The sequence below is a fragment of the Littorina saxatilis genome, linkage group LG5, assembly GCF_037325665.1.
Source record: "Littorina saxatilis isolate snail1 linkage group LG5, US_GU_Lsax_2.0, whole genome shotgun sequence".
Taxonomy (NCBI): domain Eukaryota; kingdom Metazoa; phylum Mollusca; class Gastropoda; order Littorinimorpha; family Littorinidae; genus Littorina; species Littorina saxatilis.
The window spans coordinates 8,543,293-8,551,683 of NC_090249.1; the positions used below are offsets into that span (position 1 = coordinate 8,543,293).

General features: G+C 41.5%; 1 protein-coding gene across 1 annotated transcript in view; it reads right to left on the minus strand.

Annotated features, from left to right (window-relative positions):
- Window positions 1–2,879: 2,879 nt before the first annotated feature.
- Window positions 2,880–8,391, minus strand: part of LOC138966233 (uncharacterized) — a 19,728-nt gene continuing 14,216 nt past the window's right edge. Inside the window, exon 3 of the mRNA XM_070338375.1 lies at window positions 2,880–8,391. This exon is cut by the window's right edge and continues 2,459 nt beyond it. The gene's annotated coding sequence lies outside the window, so the exon portion shown is untranslated.

An 8,391-nucleotide genomic window follows, 5' to 3' on the forward strand; every position in this document is an offset into this window, starting at 1 on the left:
GTTTATCATGTGTATGTATATCTTTCTTTTTGTTTCACACTCCTTCATATGGGGCTATGACCTTAATGAATAAACCATCCGTCCATCAGTGGATACTTTCCGTGGTAGAAAGGTTCTCCGGCAAAAATGATGTTTAAACGAATGGGTTAATTTGATACAGGTGACATAAGGATCAGTTTTGGGTCAATAAGTCGGAATTATTTGATTAAGCTGAAACTAGCTTTTCTTTTCGGCGAGGGAAGGGGGGAGGAGGGGGGAGGGGGGGGGTGGTCCTGTATAAACAGTGGAATCCTCCTTTTAAGACCTCAAAGAAATGTGAGACAATCAGGTCTTACAACAGAAGTCTTAAAGGTCCTTGTCTACATGTCTATACCGACATCGCCATTTGACCATTAAAATGCAGAGTCTATTATCTACAAATATCGTTAACAATACACCCCCTTTCGATCAGGAAAGACGAAGCCAGTGTAGCCGTTTGAAAATTCATTGTAGTATTCCAGCGTAGTACTCATAGTTACTTACTTTACTTACTGCCTTTCACGCCTGGTGGCGTGTAGGGCAGCGACAGTACTCATAGTAGGATATCCTTATTTGGAAAATGCCAAGCGCAAAGCTCCTCTCAAATCCCGTGCATTTCAATCAATGAGGCTTATATCGCGCATATTCCGTGGGTACAGTTCTAGACGCTCTGCAGTGATGCCGTGTGAGATGAAATTTCGTGCGTTTAAAAAAAAAGCGTGGACAGCGCTCCAGTGTCAAACTGTTGCTGCACTTGTTTGGGCGTGGCTATAAGCATAGTGACATGAATTTGATTGGTCAGTATTTTTAGGCAAAGCACATGTTCTCAGCAAACAGAAAACATAATATTGGAAGCGTGAGTCACGCTACCCAAAAATAAAATCTTTTTTTACATATATTTTTTTTTCTATAACGTTTTTCCCCATGGTTCATTCATCATTTGACATCATTTTGTATCGAAATCTAACCATAAGATTATTTTTTTTTAAAAGCACAAATGTAGACGACCACCTTTAAAATACGGGTAAACTTTCACAGATTATGAAAAGAAAATGTGAGAAAGCGGGGTCTTGAAAGGGAGGATGGTCTAATCGGAAGGTAGTGGTCTTAAAAGGTAGGGAGTCTTCTATCGGGTAGGATGGTTGGCGGAGGGGCAGGGTAAGAAGGTAGGGAGTTTTCTATCGGGTAGGATGGTTGGCGGAGGGGCAGGGTAAGAAGGTAGGGAGTCTTCTATCGGGTAGGATGGTTGGCGGAGGGGCAGGGTAAGAAGGTAGGGAGTCTTCTATCGGGTAGGATGGTTGGCGGTGGGGCAGGGTAAGAAGGTAGGGAGTCTTCTATCGGGTAGGATGGTTGGCGGAGGGGCAGGGTAAGAAGGTAGGGAGTCTTCTATCGGGTAGGATGGTTGGCGGAGGGGCAGGGTAAGAAGGTAGGGAGTCTTCTATCGGGTAGGATGGTTGGCGGTGGGGCAGGGTAAGAAGGTAGGGAGTCTTCTATCGGGTAGGATGGTTGGCGGAGGGGCAGGGTAAGAAGGTAGGGAGTCTTCTATCGGGTAGGATGGTTGGCGGAGGGGCAGGGTAAGAAGGTAGGGAGTCTTCTATCGGGTAGGATGGTTGGCGGAGGGGCAGGGTAAGAAGGTAGGGAGTCTTCTATCGGGTAGGATGGTTGGCGGAGGGGCAGGGTAAGAAGGTAGGGAGTCTTCTATCGGGTAGGATGGTTGGCGGAGGGGCAGGGTAAGAAGGTAGGGAGTCTTCTATCGGGTAGGATGGTTGGCGGAGGGGCAGGGTAAGAAGGTAGGGAGTCTTCTATCGGGTAGGATGATTGGCGGAGGGGCAGGGTAAGAAGGTAGGGAGTCTTCTATCGGGTAGGATGGTTGGCGGAGGGGCAGGGTAAGAAGGTAGGGAGTCTTCTATCGGGTAGGATGGTTGGCGGAGGGGCAGGGTAAGAAGGTAGGGAGTCTTCTATCGGGTAGGATGGTTGGCGGAGGGGCAGGGTAAGAAGGTAGGGAGTCTTCTATCGGGTAGGATGGTTGGCGGAGGGGCAGGGTAAGAAGGTAGGGAGTCTTCTATCGGGTAGGATGGTTGGCGGAGGGGCAGGGTAAGAAGGTAGGGAGTCTTCTATCGGGTAGGATGGTTGGCGGTGGGGCAGGGTAAGAAGGTAGGGAGTCTTCTATCGGGTTGGGATAGGGGGGGGGGGGGGTGGTCGGGGGTCTTACAAAGTTTTATTTTACGAAGTCAAGTCGTCTAATCATTTGCTTTTCTTGTGATTTCTCGGATTATTCTCAAGAGATCTGTCATCTTGCGACTGTAACAACTAGCGACATTTGACGGTTCATGCTTTTCCCCAGTTCTGAACAGCATTGTTCTATGTGGAAGTCTTATAAGCTTCACAACTAACAGTTAGGTGTCCAGAATACATGTAGGTGTTAAGCGATGTGCCATCATATAAAGAGATTAAAATAAATGATAATAATAACAAGAACGCTGTAGCGTGATTAACCATTCAGTCAAGCGAATGCACACTGAAACAAGTTCGCTTCTTTTCACACACACACACACACACACACACACACACACACACACACACACACACACACACACCGCGCGCGCACACACAGATACACAAACACACAGACACACACACAGACACAGAAACACATAAGCATACGCACGCACACAAACACGCACACACGCAGTCACACACACACAAAAACACACACATACCCACACACTCACACACACACACACACACACACACACACACACACACACACACACACACACACACACAAACAAACACACACGCGCATATACATACACGCACGCACGCACACACAGTCAGTCAAACAAGCACCCGATCAGTTTTCATTATATACGTTTATTTCACAATTATTTGCAAGCACAAGCAATAATTTCATGTGTTATTGTGACAAGAAACAAAACAAGTCGCGTAAGGCGAAAATACAATATTTAGTCAAGTAGCTGTCGAACTCACAGAATGAAACTGAACGCAATGCCATTTTTCAGCAAGACCGTATACTCGTAGCATCGTCAGTCCACCGCTCATGGCAAAGGCAGTGAAATTGACAAGAAGAGCGGGGTAGTAGTTGCGCTAAGAAGGATAGCACGCTTTTCTGTACCTCTCTTTGTTTTAACTTTCTGAGCGTGTTTTTAATCCAAACATATCATATCTATATGTTTTTGGAATCAGGAACCGACAAGGAATAAGATGAAAGTGTTTTTAAATTGATTTGGACAATTTAATTTTGATAATAATTTTTATATATTTAATTTTTAGAGCTTGTTTTTAATCCGAATATAACATATTTATATGTTTTTGGAATCAGCAAATGATGGAGAATAAGATAAACGTAAATTTGGATCGTTTTATAAATTTTTATTTTTTTTTACAATTTTCAGATTTTTAATGACCAAAGTCATTAATTAATTTTTAAGCCACCAAGCTGAAATGCAATACCGAAGTCCGGGCTTCGTCGAAGATTACTTGACCAAAATTTCAACCAATTTGGTTGAAAAATGAGGGCGTGACAGTGCCGCCTCAACTTTCACGAAAAGCCGGATATGACGTCATCAAAGACATTTATCAAAAAAATGAAAAAAACGTTCGGGGATTTCATACCCAGGAACTCTCATGTCAAATTTCATAAAGATCGGTCCAGTAGTTTAGTCTGAATCGCTCTACACACACACACAGACACACAGACACACACACACACGCACATACACCACGACCCTCGTTTCGATTCCCCCTCGATGTTAAAATATTTAGTCAAAACTTGACTAAATATAATAAAATGCGATGGAAAGTGAGAGAGACACCAAACGACTGACTGGCAAGCATTGTATGCTCATCGTGTCACGAGTAAGGGGAGTCTGCACAATACTGACGGTTGGTGACGTGACTGAGTGAGACAGGAGATTATGTGAAAGAAAGAAAGAAATCCAAACAAAACTGAACATAACACAGGAAAGCCTGGCAGAAGCGATACGCAATTCACCAAAATCCAACAAAACATTTAAGAATAAAACTAAAAACATCAGAAATGAAACGATTATCAATGTGTTGTTCTTGTTCTTTTTACATTTAGTCAAGTTTTGACTAAATGTTTTAACATAGAGGGGGAATCGAAACGAGGGTCGTGGTGTATGTGTGTGTGTGCATGTCTGTTTGTCTGTGCGTGTGTGTGTGTGTAGAGCGATTTAGACCAAACTACTGGACCGCTCTTTATGAAATTTGACATGAGAGTTCCTGGGAATGATATCCCCGGATGTTGTTTTCATTTTTTCGATAAATACTTTTGATGACGTCATGTCCGGCTTTTTGTAAAAGTTGAGGCGGCACTGTCACACCCTCATTTTTCAATCAAATTGATTGACATTTTTGTAAAGAAATCTTCGACAAAGGCCGGACTTCGGTATTGCATTTCAGCTTGGTGGCTTAAAAATTAATTAATGACTTTGGTCATTAAAAATCTGAAAATTGTAATAATTTTTTTTTAATATAAAACGATCCAAATTTACGTTCATCTTATTCTACATCATTTCCTGATTCCAAAAACATATAAATATGTTATATTTGGATTAAAGACAAGCTCTGAAAATTAAAAATATAAAAATTATGATCAAAATTAAATTTCCGAAATCGATTTAAAAACACTTTCGTCTTATTCCTTGTCGGTTCCTGATTCCAAAAACATATAGATATGATATGTTTGGATTAAAAACACGCTCAGAAAGCAGCACAGCGAAACCACTACCGCGCTGAACAGTCTCGTCAGTTACACTCCGCTTGCCTTTGCACAAGCGGCGGACTACGGTCATTGTGAAAAAATGCAGTGCGTTCAGTTTCATTCTGTGAGTTCCACAGCTTGACTAAATGTTGTAATTTCGCCTTACGCGACTTGTTGTTCTATTGTTGTTCTTGCTGTTGTTTTGTTCTTGTCATTTTTATTTTGGTTGTTGTTTTCGTCTGATTTTGTTGTTCCCGTTGTTGTTGTCGTTTCTGTTCTTGTTTTATCGTCGTGGTTGTTGTTGTTGTTGTTGTTGTTGTTATTTCCTTTGCATTATTTTGGTCTCTTAGAAATACCAGGGTCAGAACACGTGTAAGTGTTCCATATTTCATCTAGACAAGTGTTAATAAACGATTTTGCTGACGAAAAGTGAGAAAAAATACTAAAAATTTGAGCCCTAGAAATATGGGATGCAGGCATATTTACTGTTTCCACAATAAAACAACAGAGAATGCACAACAAGAACTAGTGTCTCGGTATTTCTTCATCAATATTTATTCAACTATTGATAGCTGACTTCTTGCGGATGGCATGGAAAAGCTCTTGTTATTTCCACTTGTAAAATAAAATGTGCGGGACAACTCGCAAATCTCCGTCAATAATGAAGTACGCACGTCTTCGGTCGGATAGCTTTCAGATTTTGCATTAAACATTTCAACGACAGCCAGCAGTTTCCTTTTCTTCGGCTGAAACTCCCACGTTCACTCATGTTTTTGCACGAGTGGATTTTTACGTGTATGCCCGTTTTTATCCCGCCATTCAGGCAGCATATGCCGATTTCGGGGGAAGCATGCTGGGTATTTTCGTGTTTCTATAACCAACCGAACTCTGACTATGGTTTACAGGATCTTTTCTGTGCGCGTTTGGTCTTGTGCTTGCGTGTTCACACGAAGGGGGACAAGGCACAAGCAGGTCTGCACATAAGTTGACCTGGGAGATCGGAAATATCCCCACCCATAACCCACCAGGCGGCCGCGGCAGGGATTTAAGAATGAATACAGCGTTTTTGTTCACTGTCAAAGCCTGCCCGCTGCTCTGTCAACCTGACATTGTGACAAAGAGGGGATGGAGGCCACACCAAACGTAAAGTCATGACGTCAGTCAGGCTTGTCAAGAATCTTCCGCACAAAGTTTAATATACCAAACCTTTGTTGTAAACAATCTCTTTAATCGCCACATCAGTGTCCCGTTTTTACATGGGGTATCAGCACCCCTTACTGCCAACACTCTACCTGCTGTTTTCTGTATAGAGCGGAAATGTGTTGACGAATTTGTTTTGTAAATGACACCTTTGTTTGGGTAATTCATAAAAAACACCACTATACACAAAATGTAACTGGCACGTATGTTAAGGTAATTCATCAAAAAGCCCCACTATGCACAAAAAGTAACTGGTACCTATGTTAAGGTAATTCATCAAAAAGCCCCACTATGCACAAAAAGTAACTGGTACCTATGGTAAGGTAATTCATCAAAAAGCCCCACTATGCACAAAAAGTAACTGGTACCTATGTTAAGGTAATTCATCAAAAAGCCCCACTATGCACAAAAAGTAACTGGTACCTATGTTAAGGTAATTCATCAAAAAGCCCCACTATGCACAAAAAGTAACTGGTACCTATGTTAAGGTAATTCATCAAAAAGCCCCACTATGCACAAAAAGTAACTGGTACCTATGTTAAGGTAATTCATCAAAAAGCCCCACTATGCACAAAAAGTAACTGGTACCTATGGTAAGGTAATTCATCAAAAAGCCCCACTATGCACAAAAAGTAACTGGTAACCTATGTTAAGGTAATTCATCAAAAAGCCCCACTATGCACAAAAAGTAACTGGTACCTATGTTAAGGTAATTCATCAAAAAGCCCCACTATGCACAAAAAGTAACTGGTACCTATGTTAAGGTAATTCATCAAAAAGCCCCACTATGCACAAAAAGTAACTGGTACCTATGTTAAGGTAATTCATCAAAAAGCTCCACTTTGCACACAAAATAACTGGTACCTATGTTTGGGTAATTCATCAAAAAGCCCCACTATGCACAAAAAGTAACTGGTACCTATGTTAAGGTAATTCATCAAAAAGCTCCACTTTGCACACAAAATAACTGGTACCTATGTTTGGGTAATTCATCAAAAAGCCCCACTATGTGCCGAACACTCATTTGTCGATGATCTAGTATCGGAATGTTTTGAACCACATTTTGCAAGTATCTGAAACACTAGACATAAAATCTGTATACGAACAAGACAGTTGTAACTAAAATAATAAACTCGTTATAGATCAAACATTCGTGTTCAATGTGTCAACATAGCGACGTCCAAAACAGATGCACACATAGAACACAAAATGTACACAGAGACGGGGTAGGTGAACGGAGGAGGAGCAAAAAGGTTCCATTTTTGGTGTCTTGAAAATGAATGGAGTTCTGGTAAGGTTTGGTGTCCTTACTTTTGTCGTCGTCGTCGTCGTCGTCGCCGTCGATGTTGTTGTTGTTGATATTGTTGTTGTTGTTGCTGTTATCGATATGTTGATGCTACTGCTTACTTGCTTGCTCAGGTTAGTTTTACACAGTTAGTATCATGTACACAAAATCAGTATTACAAAAACATTAGATTTGTATATACTTTTGAAAATTCAAAGCAATCGGATTTTAACATTAACAGCCCGAGTGGTCACTCTGCAGAGTGGTCACTATTTGATGAACTATTTTTCCAAGGACAATCCTGGCAATCTAAGAACAAAAAATCAGCCAAAAAAATCCCAGTTTGCACAGGATTAAGAAACCAGATTGTTTATCATATCATTTCGTTCTGCTTTAAACCGTATGACCAGAGACTGCCTACGTGACTGCTGTGATGTTACACAATTCCTCGCAAAACACGTGCTGACCTAAATCACAGAGCAGGCACAGTCGTTGGGCCCTTCGTCCTTTCAATGTTTTGTGCTGCTCTTGTTTGTCAGTCCTCCGTTTCTTAGACGCTAGATTTGGCGAGTGTGGCGAGGAAGTTGCGTTTCTTAGGCAATTCTCGCCGCGAGGAAATCTAATTTAGCGAGCTGAACTGAACTGTACTGAACGTTATTTTACAAGGAAGCATAAACACACACACACACACACACACACACACACACACACACACACACACACACACACACACACACACACACACACACAAAATGAAATAGGAGAACAGGTCGAGCGCTGTAAATAAAAGAAGAAGTATATTCTTCCATGCAGATTGCGGACACCTCGCTTGAAAAAAACCTTTTGTTGTGACTTTTATTATTATTTCTTCTAAAATGTGCCGGTCAAGATACCCCGCGTGCAATGTTTCAACACTCATGGCTGGTCCAAATCGTATTCGCCTTTCAACATAGGCACCACGATATATACATTAATACCGCCGTTTCAAATACTTTGCAACACATGTAACCCAAACAAACATGTGTCAGTACCCCTTCTTTTATTAAAACACAGCTTTAGGGCTCTTGCTGATTTTAACCAACCAATTTTCTTGTGCAACAGTTTAAACTGGCTTCGCGTGCTATTATTCACTGGCATAGTT